This window comes from Schistocerca serialis, chromosome 4 (assembly GCF_023864345.2).
Source record: "Schistocerca serialis cubense isolate TAMUIC-IGC-003099 chromosome 4, iqSchSeri2.2, whole genome shotgun sequence".
NCBI classification, from domain to species: Eukaryota; Metazoa; Arthropoda; class Insecta; order Orthoptera; family Acrididae; genus Schistocerca; species Schistocerca serialis.
In genome coordinates, this window is record NC_064641.1 from 904,101,893 (window position 1) to 904,114,111 (window position 12,219).

A 12,219-nucleotide genomic window follows, 5' to 3' on the forward strand; every position below is an offset into this window, starting at 1 on the left:
GCAGATCATTTTGCCATTTTCATTGCGAAATTGCCGGCTTATTCAAGTCTGGGGTAATAATAGAGGGCTGTTTGCCTGGGTTGTCTGCTAGCGTAGTGAAAGGAAGGTCCGGTTTGTTTTCGGTTCTAATCTCGATGGAGGCAGGTAGAATATCAGTAAAGCAATTTTAAGAAATTCTCGCGCCCCCAATACGTTTTATCGCTACCTTTATTCTGTACTGGCGCCCTGTGGATGTCGATATGACACTCTTGTGTGGAATTGACTTAAGCATGGCACTGAATGATTTTTAACTGAATATCGTTTTGAAGCTTCACGCATTGCTAAATTTGCACACTTTCACGGTAGGTCAGCAACGGTAATCCAGTGTGACTGGTCTGAACGTTGACACAGACCGTTTCGCGGCCGAATGCGGATAATATTTTGCTAATTAGTAACGATCTGGGGTTCTTTGTCTTACTAAAACAGTTATGTTATCTCGATAAGTTGAAACTCATTTGTTTGGTACAGTTCATACCAATTAGCATTTCTTCCTTCAGTTCTGTCTTATATTTACGTGTTGTATTTAACACACTAATCAGCATTAATGTAGTCTTACAAATTATTGAAAACAGCCTAAAAAAGTTCAGATAGTTTGTCGGTTTCACGCCTGTGCATAGTATGTTGGTAGCACTTCGTCTCCTCCCCTGTTATGCTGTGTAGCAGACATTAAAGCCGTGCGGATCAGCATAACGAAAAGGCGAGGGGTCTCGCTCGTTTTGTCTATGGCTGTACGTGGATGCAGAAGTGGACATCCTTATCGCTTGTAATGAACTCGCTTTTCCGTCGATGTCTCCTTTCTCCCTCAACCTCTTCAATTACTGCAATATTGCGACGTAATTTCAGACGTCCAATAAAATATAACAAGCTCTTTGTGCGAGGAACTACGGTAAAAAGAGAAATATCATACTAATAGGACATGTCAGTGGGATATGTGCTACAGCATCAACTTGTCTCTTAGAGCACAAAATTTGCAAAGGGAGACAAGAGTTAGAAAATGTAGAGCACCGCCCGCCGTGGTGGCCGTGCGGTTCTAGACGCTACAGATTTGGAACCGCTCGACCGCAACGGTCGCAAGTTCGAATCGTGCCTCGAGCATGGATGTGTGTGATGTCCTTAGGTTAGTTACGTTTAAGTAGTTCTAAGTTCTAGGGGACTGATGACCGCAGAAGTTAAGTCCCATAGTGCTCAGAGCCATTTGAACCATTTGTAGAACACCAAATGACATGGGCTACGAAAAAATGGAGATGCATGTCAAATCGGTCAATAAATTGATGCTTCAGAAAGAAGTATTACATTTCCAGATATAATGGTTACATGACTATTTAACTACAATTCGAAAGGGAAGTTTCGCGAACTAAAGTAAGACGTAGACGTTTCAGTAGTCAAGATAGTTAAAAACATTGAAGAGAAATGGCGGTTAAAGGCTCTCTGAAAGTGTTTGAATGGCCAGTGAGACGCTTCGTCTGCGCTTTTATGACAGAAGAGAATAATGTGTTTCTAAAGAAAACGGCGTACTTTCGATGAATTACGACTTGCACTAGAATTTTCTGGTTCTTGGAGCTACTAAATGTGTTCGTTTCTAGCGCATTGTTCAGTAGCCATTGGCTTCACTGTACTGTCATCAGCTGAATTTGGAAGTAGAACAAAATTAAACTAATTGAGTTGTTTAAACTATAAATATATGGGCAAAAACAACGGCTGGTTTCCTTTTCCTATGAAAATTGTTTCTTCAGCTTGGAATCGGAAGATAATTCATATTTGGATTAATACTTGTATTTTTTAAAGAATTCAAATTGCAGCTATTATAGTAGTTCTAGATTAATATCGGATGATGATCGCATTATTTGTGATAAATTTCTCACTCCGTTTCTACCTTTGCACTATCGAGGACCAGTATGTGTTAGATTACCCAAAAGTAAATTTTGAATCGTCTGCTTTGCGTATAACTGCAATATTCTAAGTGGTTATCGTTGGAAACCAGGAGGCCCGAGCGAAACATCCGCACTTTTAGAGTTTTAAATAATGACAGCATTTGAAATAAGTGTAATCGGTTGGATAACGGTAGTTGTGGGAATGAAGAGAACACGACTTTAAAAAAGAACCAAACTACTTTGAAAAATAACCAAAGAACGGAAAATCCAGGATGGAATGTAACAATATTTAGAAGAAAGTTGCTACTCACCATATAGCGGAGATGCTGAGTCGCAGATAGGGGCAATAATATTAAAACAATAATCACGAATTTATCATACGTCTTTGTATACACATTTCCGTGCATTGTAGCTTGTAATTTCTAGCTTTCGATCGCGATATTTACGTTTAAATGTTGTTGAAGAGAAGTTTAGTGAGGAACACGAATGTAAAACACAAAGAAGTAAATAAACGCGAAACGTATGGGTATATGACTTAGCCCACAATAACCTCTGACTCTATTTTGAAATTTTTAATGTACTTCACATTTTATGTGAACAACTTAGGGCGTAGTAGCACTAGGTAAATCAATATTCAAGGCGACAATGACAAAAAATGTTGGTACTTTCGGAAAATATATTTGCTTAGAAAAGTAAACATGCACGACCCGACAGAGGTAATGGACTACCGCAGTGGTAACGGTTATGCATGACAGTACTGCATACAAATTATCCAGTTAAGTATTTCAGCACAAATAAAATGGTATTTGTAATAAGGTATGACGAAAAGGGAGTCTCTTATTCGTAGTTAATAAAATATAGGTACGAAGCGGGGCGTTCATTATGGCATTTTGGCTGTAGTATTAGAAGTCTCTTTTATGTTAAAATTTTCAATAAATAGTGAGTTCAAGCGCAATAACGATGTGCAGTGTACGAAGTCGGTTAAAATATTGCCCTAACGATCCCTCTTTGATCCCAGTACGATTAGTACGTGTTGAAAATAAGGGATGCTGACTTGAGAAACATTATATATGTTAGTAAGCTCCCTTTTCCAGACAGTATCTACTGTGATATCTTTCATCGTAGAGTGTCTTTGTGTTCGTGCTTTCTTTTTTTATTTCTTATTTTTTTGTTAATAAGTTAATAAAATAGAATGTACTCCTACTTTTGAGTGAGAATCTATCATTTTCTAAATACACGACGCAGATATTTAGATAACATTACACTTCTTAAGTATTTATAGCAAATTCTACGAAGAGACTTAAACTGAGTAAATACATGAAGTCAGTAATACGGAACACTAATGACAGACTTTAACTTGCTGGAAGAGCTTTTAAGAACTGCAGTACATATGTAAAGAAGATATCGCTTACCAGCTGACCTGCCACCTACTTCAGGAAATACTAAAAAACATGTGTATCATGTTTTAGTATTGTGTATCATGTCTAATATTCTGCATAGGTTTCTGTGTAGAAGAGATTTACGTGTTTTAGTGTGACCGCGGACGTCTGTGTACGCTTGTTATTAGTATGTTTGCTTCTAAAAGTCCTGTGTTGTGGACTAGAATTCATGACATGCTCTACACATGAGATGTCGCCATTATTTAAGTAATGTCAGATGCGATGTTGTGGCTTAAAGTGTTTCAACCCCAATCCGTGAAGACGGTCTGTGACTGAAACCGGTCGATATGCGAGTTTAAAATAAAAGCAGGTAATATGCAAATATGTATTTTATACATTACTTGGGGCTGTTGATATCTCCTTCCAAAAATGTTTTTAATTAATAGGGCAGTAATCCCGAAAGCAAACAATATTTATTGCGACTTGTTCCACTACAGCTTATCCAGTCGAGAGACATCGTTCGTATTAAGACAGGGTTGGTGTGTGTGTTTTGACTGCAGCAAAAGATGTCTCCAAAAAGTGAATGAACATTCGTGTTGAAGTACATTAATCCGCGCCATTGGAACTCCCCAACTTACGAAAGAAGGCACACTGAAGAGAAGCGCGATTCCACGTAAGAAGAAGCTGGAAATCGCCTTTCGTCAATTGGCAAGTGGTGATAGCCTGAATCTTTTCAAAATTCATTCAGAGTTCCTTACAACACAGCACCTATCTCGTGCCATTCCTCAAAAAAGGCACCACTTCGTTAACCTAAAATAACATGAATTTATAGACTTCTTCAACTCCCTTACCACTTCTCAAGGATTTCTTCATGGTGCATAATGTTCTTAATTTTTGGGTCAAATTTTCCTCAGAGGAAACGTTCAATCCAATTCCCTTTAGTTCTACAAGTCACCTTTTACAACTATTGTAGCATGCATTCTGCTTCATGTAGCTGTCCTTATTCGTGCCCCATGGATCTTCATGTGAAGCGTGTTTTTTAAGTAAGTACCGTTTTGAAATTAAAGAAAGATGTGCTAAGATATCTCAATAATTTTATTTTTACATGAAAGCCTGTACCTTAATCTACTTTTCTACATAATTTCCGTCAATACTGAGGCACTTGTCATAACGTTGTACCAGTTTTTGAATACCCTCCTCATGGAAGTCTGCCGCCTGACTTGTAAACCACTGCATCACTACTGTTTTGACTTCGTCATCGTCTTGAAGAGGCTGACCGCCCAGGTGTTTGTTCAAGTGCAGGAACAGATGGTAGTTACTGGGCGCAAGATCGGGGATGTACGGAGGATGATCTAGAGTTAATCATCGAAAAAATGTGATGAGATATTTGGTCTGATTCGCCACATGCGGACGGGCATTGTCTTGCAGCAAAACGATGCCCTTTCTCAACTTCCATGAACTGTTGCTTTGATTCTGGTGTGACGTAGGCCACCTATGTTTCATCGCCAGTAACAGTTTGACTTAGGAGATCATCACCGTCGTTGTGGTATCGCTCCACGAAAGTCAATGCACTGTCTCAACGTTTGGTTTTGTGCACATCCGTCGACATTTTCGGTACCCAATGTGCGCACGATTTTCGGTAATTCAAGTGATCGGTCACAGAACTCTACGAGAAACATTAGAAAGTCATCCCGCAAGGAGGAAATCGTAAAGCGTCTGTTTTCTCTCACTTTATTGTCCACTTCCTGCACCAAACTTTCATTAACGACCGAAGGACGCCCACTCCGTTGTTCATCATTCACATTTGTGCGGCCATCTTTAAATGCTCTCACCCACTTTCTTACCATTCCATCACTCATAATGTTTTCTCTGTAAACTGCACAGATCTCACGATGAATATCGATCGCTTTTAGGGCTTTAGCACTAAGAAATCTTATAACAGCCCGTACTTCACAGTCGGAAGAACTCACGACTATCGGAGGCAACTTAAACACTCGGTACAGAACGTACACAAGGAAGAATCAGACTGTAATGGCGTCAGTGCGTAGATTAAGGTACAGGTTATCATGTGAAAATAAAATTATAGGGATATCCTTGCACGTCTTTTCTTTCTTTTCAAAACGGTACGAGCCTCGTATTTCCGCTACTCATCCAGCAATTGCAACACGTACTTGGCTGACCAGTTGAACACATTTTGCTGCTGGTTTTTCATCGAGAAAACGCAGAAACATAAAGAAAACAAAACCAATGTACAAACCAAAACAGTCGGAAACCACGTCTGATAACAAGAGAGCAAATGGCGACAGTTGTGCCAGACGGGGCGACAACAGAGCTGTGTAGCAGCGACCAAGTCACGTGAACGCCACACGCGGCTATTAGAACTCCACACATTTTAAATCCAGTCGCCGCTAGTTTTTAATAGCTGCTACACGAGTCAGTAGCAGCGATTACGTTGTCACATGCACCGATTACTCGCTGTTATTCAAGTGGCAACGACAAAAATCGCCCCGTGTGACACGACTTTTTGCTGCTAGTGTTTTCTGCCGTCTCCCGCTTTTTATCCGGCTGACAGGGCATTGTCGTGTCGCGACGACAAACCGAGTTAGTAGCGAGCGCACGCCGAACTATTGAGGCTGACTTGCTCGCGTGAACATGCAATGGATGAGCTCTGAGACAGAATTACGCGAAGGGTGAATTGTAATGGGTTTATTAGCACGCTGAGAGAAATACCTCGTCGGAACAGAAGTGTAGAATCGTTCGTGATCTTTTTGGACTGAGTGGAGTTCAAGATTTGCCAGTATCATCAAATGAATGTGTGTGACACAGTTAGGCATGTTTTCCATTTATCAAGACCAATAAATTATGTTTAAATACTTTCCCAGCTCTTATGGCTAATTTTAAAGTAAGGAATTGCTGTTACACTATTGTACAGTTAGGATGCAGTTTAGTTTTCTATGTGACCATGGCTGACTTACCCTATGTCCGATATCTGACAGTTAGGATCACGGTGGGATCTGTTACACTTACAGGATGAGAGCTTGCGCAGTGTGTGGAGGGTTTAATTCCGGCTGGAGGTGGTCCTCTGATATTTTGGCCGTGTCTTCCGTAGCGTGATTTGGGCACACTCGTTCAGTTTATCGTGAATATGAGCCAGAGTGTTTAATTCAGCACTATCTGAGACCAAGGCTGGCAATTCTTCTACAACTTCATGATGAATGTGATGCGGACACTCCCCGTCTTCTAAGACGCTGCATGCCTACGTTCTTGGTTTGTCAAACATCATAGCACGGTATCCCTCCTCGACTGAAAAACGTCTGGGGCTGCTTGCAACAGCAGGTGAAACGTGCTAAACAATATCCGAAAATTTGGTGGCTTTGTGGGGTTTAATGAGCACTGAGTGGCTTTCCAGATGGACACTGAACTCATGAAGAGACTTACGAACTCTCCTCCTCGTCGAGTTGACTCTATTGTCAGGGATGGATAAAATATTACACAGTATCGGCCTGGTGTCTTCTGGGATTGAATATTTCTTTGCAGGGTGTGATTGGGCAGGAATACGAAGCCATTATGACTGGCTACTGTTGGTCTACCTTGGAAATACAGTGTAGCAGCGATTCTGCACGGCATGGATGGGACAAGTTCTTCGTAGGATCCCGGAGGTAGAGGTCTACCCACAGGTCATGCAATTCCCATAAAATAACGAGCTCGTTGTTTGCGACGTGAGGAGCTGGTAGTTGACAGTGTCTCACGTAATCGGGTTCACATCAGGCGAAAATTGTCACCAGGTCATTAATGAGCACGGTACTGGCCTTGTGACACGTATCGTTATCCTCTTCGTGACACCATCGTCATGGGGGAAGAAAGGAAGCATTGACAGACGAAGGTAGGCAACAATAATGTTCGTTTGATTCACAGTTGTCATGGCGCTTCAGTTACTATAAGAGGTCCACTGGAAGCCCAGCTGAAAGTTCACTATACCTTAGTACTGCCGATAATGGCCTCATTCCCTCGAACAATGCATCCGTTTGACTCTATGCCTGTGTACTCGACCATGACCATCGACCCGATGTAGGAGAAGTACGTATCAAATATTTTTCCACCAGTACGGTTGAAAAAATGCTGAACTTGCTGTGGGACATGGTGGAATATTCAAGCTTCAATCCCTCTAGTTTCATGACGTTCCGATAGGTGGTGGCGCTATACACGGCCTTCAAAATGACGTCTGTAACGGACGTGAGTTCCAAGCAGAGAGCTGTAATTGAGTTTCTTTTGGCGGAAAACCAGAGCATTCCAGATACTCATAGGCACTTCCAGAATGTCTACCTACTCCTGGAAGTAAATGAAAGCGCAGTGAGTCGTTGGATAAGACGTCTGTCATAATCGCAACAAGGTCGCTCAGACATGTCGTATCTCCCGCATGCTGCGCAGCCGCACACAGCTGTTACTCTTCCATAGCACTCTCAACCGAGGTGATCGATGGCTCACAATGAAACACCTCACTGATCAATTGGAGTCCCTGTTGGTGCCGCTAAGGCACTCTTCCACCATTTGGGGCACTCAGAGCTTTGTGCCCACTGAAATCTTCGTCGCCATAAATAGCGTCCTCCATCTGTTTAGCTCAATGGAGGGTGTTGATGCAGCAAGACCCTTGAGTGGTACCATACGGGCATACAGGCCCTCACAGTAAGGTTGTGTAAGGTCATCACATGAACGGAGATTATGTTGAAAAATAGGATTTTATGGCCGAATAAATGGGGAATAACATGGTTTATTGGAATACTGAGTAAAACTCTTTCAGAAAAGAAAGTGTGGCGTTACTTTTTGAATGGCCCTTGTAACAAAAAATGTAAATCATCTGACAGTGGAACATGTTTCCATTGATGGACAGTCCAGTATCGACCATCCAGTAGCTACTGCAGCTGTAATTGAAGATGTCGTTTGGTCAACATGAGAACGCTTAGGTGGTCATCACAGAGACGTATGTTTAACGGCTTGCACTGAACAGTGGGGTCTGAAGGACTTTGCCTGCCAAGTATTGTACTATGTCATCAGCGCTGAACGGATCGGTGCCTATCCTCCATGTTCTGTGATAGGCCATGAATCTCCATTACGTTATCATCTACTCGTGTTTTAGCCTTCCCTTAACCATATTCCATAGCTGCTCATGGCAGTGGCACGTCAACTGTCAACCAACTTCATCATAACAATGTGCCCTTTTTCAAAGTCGCTTATGTCTGTTTCTCCATTCGCGAGTCATATCGTTGCTAGAATAATCATGCTTTCGTTTCTGCTGCACTAATAGACTTTCCTATCTCTTTTATTTACCTGCTACAACATCTCATATTCAGATCAAATCCCAGTTTTCGACGACTGCCACTATCATCGTCATCACGGGCTGTCTGATTTTGACGTGGCAACTAAGAACTCTTCAGCCAAGGGCTCCATCACAAAAGACTCCCTAGCCACAATGGTCATAATGTCTCTTTTTTGGTCAGTGTATGATTTCTCCACCTAACACACAAAGCTGTGTCGGGGTCCCCGTGGTGTAAAGAGAGGAAGCCGGTACTCACGGCGACTGCGGGGGCGCGGCGGAGGCGGAGGCGGTGGCGCTGGCGGCGGCGACGGCGGCGGCGGCGGCGGCCACGGCGGCGCAGGCGGGCAGCAGGAGCAGGGGCAGCGGCGGCCGCGCACCCTCCGCCACGCACCTCATGTCACCGGGCCGGCGCGCCCTCCCCCATCGCGGGCGCCTCACCGTCGGCGCCGCCGCTGCTGCTGCTCGCCTCGGGCTCGTCTGCAAAGTTACACGGGCAGCTGGCTGTATGTAACACGTTACACTGGCAGCTGCGGCTGTGGGCGGTTGCATGTCATCGGGAACGGGTAGGTAAAAAATCTCTTACTGTGGCAATCGATACCAACATCTACGAGGTGTACTCCGAATATCATATGATTCAACTAATGGTAAAGCACTCTGTGATCAGGCAACAAGTGACCCATCGGGATCAACCGACCGCCGTGTCATCCACAACTGAGGATGTGGATAGGAGGGGCGTGTGGTCACCTCACAGCTCTCCCGGTCGTTACGATGGTTTTCCTTGACCGGAGCCGCTACTATTCGGTCGAGCAGCTCCTCAATTGGCATCACGAGGCTGAGTGCACTCGGAAAAATGGCAACAGTGCATGGCGGCCCGGATCGTCACCCATCCAAGTGCTCACCACACCCGACAGCGCATAACTTCGGTGAACTGATGGGAACCGCTGTATCCACTGCAGCAACGCCGTTGCCTGACTAATTATAGACTTGTATGAAATTTCACACCTGCAGCGCTGCAAAACCTAGTTGTTCATGTTGCTGCGTCGACGGTACCTTCGTCATATGGCCACATCGACTGTAAGTGCTGAAGGAGATCATGGAACACATCAACAACATCCATGACCATGTGAAGCTCACGACGGAAGTAGAGAATCACGGTCCCTTGCTGTTGCTGAACGTTCTTGTCCGCCGAAAACGCAAGGGGTGTCTCGTTTACAGCGTTTACCGCAAGCCCATCCACACGGATTACTATTTGCATACCACAAGCTACCACCGCCAAGGACGTATAACGTCTGTTCTGAGGACCTTGGTACATCCAGCTGAAACCGTCTCAGACGCCGGACACGTTCCGAGGGATTTCAGCCAGGTATGTAAAGTTTCAAGGTAAACGGTTACAACTACTTACAACTATCGCAAGCAGTTTCGTCTAAGCCACAAAAGCAGAATACCTTCAAGAAGGCACGAAGAAGATTGCGTTTTTATCATTTTATGGCTCAATAACAGGGGAAATTAGCTGGCTCTCGAAGAAATTTAAAATCAGTTCAGTCTTGAGGCTCCCAGCAAACATCTAGCAAATAATGAAACCTGTGAAAGACGATGTAGGTCTCAGAACAACTGAAACGTACAAAATACTACGTGGGTGCGGTCAGTTTTATGTCGGTCAGACTGTCTGCACTCTTGAACAGCGTGGCAGAGAACATGAAACGTGTTTCTTCATACACTATCCTGAAAAACCGGCGGAAGTGGAGCAAGCACTGGAAAACGAACATCGAATTGCATTCGACGATACTTGTCTTATGAAACAGATCAATGCCTTTTGGAATACCGTAATACATGAGGCAACAGAGATCAAAATATTCGACAAAAACCTCAATAATGACTGTGGCTTGCAGCTCAGTACAGCCTGAGATGCTGTTTTTGGAAGTTGAAATGAACACTGAGGTTGTGCCATCAAAAGATTACCATATACGGCACAGGACTAGGCACCAGTGATGTGGCTGTAGGTGGTGCAGCTATATAAGCTCGGAAGCAGCATCCAGGTAGCAGTCAACCATTTGATAGTGACAGAGGAGATCTCTGCCGAAAGATCGTGGTCAGTTAACTACTTGAGATGGCTTGAAACCCGAGAATATTTTATTGCTTCTGTTAGTTGATTTATGACCCCTTGAGGGTCGATTTATGACCCCCTGGGGCAGTCAGTCCTTCTGACAAAACCCTATCACACTCTGCCCTCCCTTCTGGAAATCCACAACACAATCCTCCCGACTCGACCTCGCTAATACGAACACACATTTCATATTAAATTACTCGACTAATTAATGGAGGTGATCAATTATTTACCCCTTTCCTTTCTGCGAAATACATCAAGCCGTCCCTCTACCCTCCACATCACCTCCATCTGGAAACTGACGGGGAAAAAGGTTCAGTTTTTGCTGGAGAGGAATGTCAGTTACATAGCAGAGGATATACTGTTTATCTCTTTCTTTGGTAGGAGCAGCTCAGATTCAGCAACTGCATGTCTTATCTATGTGATTACACTGCTGCAGATTGCAGGTGTTTTCTTTTTCGGAAGATTTTCGTATGTGTGCTTACTTTGACATGCAGGGATTATCTCAGCTAGTGCAGAATACCACTACCAGAAGATGTCTACACCTCCTCTCCTCCCTTCGTCCCCATTCCCCACATGGAAATTGTTGGGAAAAAATTCTGCGTAGGAGAGGAAGGCCCTCATGACATGATATTCAAATCAATGCCAATAATAATAACAATAATAATAATAATAATAATAGTAATAATAATGTTGTTGTTGTGGTCTTCAGTCCTGAGACTGGTTTGATGCAGCTCTCCATGCTACTCTATCCTGTGCAAGCTTTTTCATCTCCCAGTACCTACTGCAACCTACATCCTTCTGAATCTGCTTAGTGTATTCATCTCTTGGTCTCCCTCTACGATTTTTACCCTCCACGCTGCCCTCCAATACTAAATTGGTGATCCCTTGATGCCTCAGAACATGTCCTGCCAACCGATCCCTTCTTCTGGTCAAGTTGTGCCACAAACGTCTCTTCTCCCCAATCCTATTCAATACTTCGTCATTACTTATGTGATCAACCCATCTAATCTTCAGCATTCTTCTGTAGCACCACATTTCGAAAGCTTCTATTCTCTTCTTGTCCAAAGTATTTATAGTCCATGTTTCACTTCCATACATGGCTACACTCCATACAAATACTTTCAGAAATGACTTCCTGACACTTAAATCTATACTCGATGTTAACAAATTTCTCTTCTTCAGAAACGCTTTCCTTGCCATTGCCAGTCTACATTTTATATCCTCTCTACTTCGACCATCATCAGTTATTTTGCTCCCCAAATAGCAAAACTCCTTTACTACTTTAAGTGTCTCATTTCCTAATCTAATTCCGTCAGCATCACCCGACTTAATTAGACTACATTCCATTATCCTTGTTTTGCTTTTGTTGATGTTCATCTTATATCCTCCTTTCAAGACACTGTCCATTACATTCAACTGCTCTTCCAAGTCCTTTGCTGTCTCTGACAGGATTACAATGTCATCGGCGAACCTCAAAGTTTTTATTTCTTCTCCATGAATTTTAATACC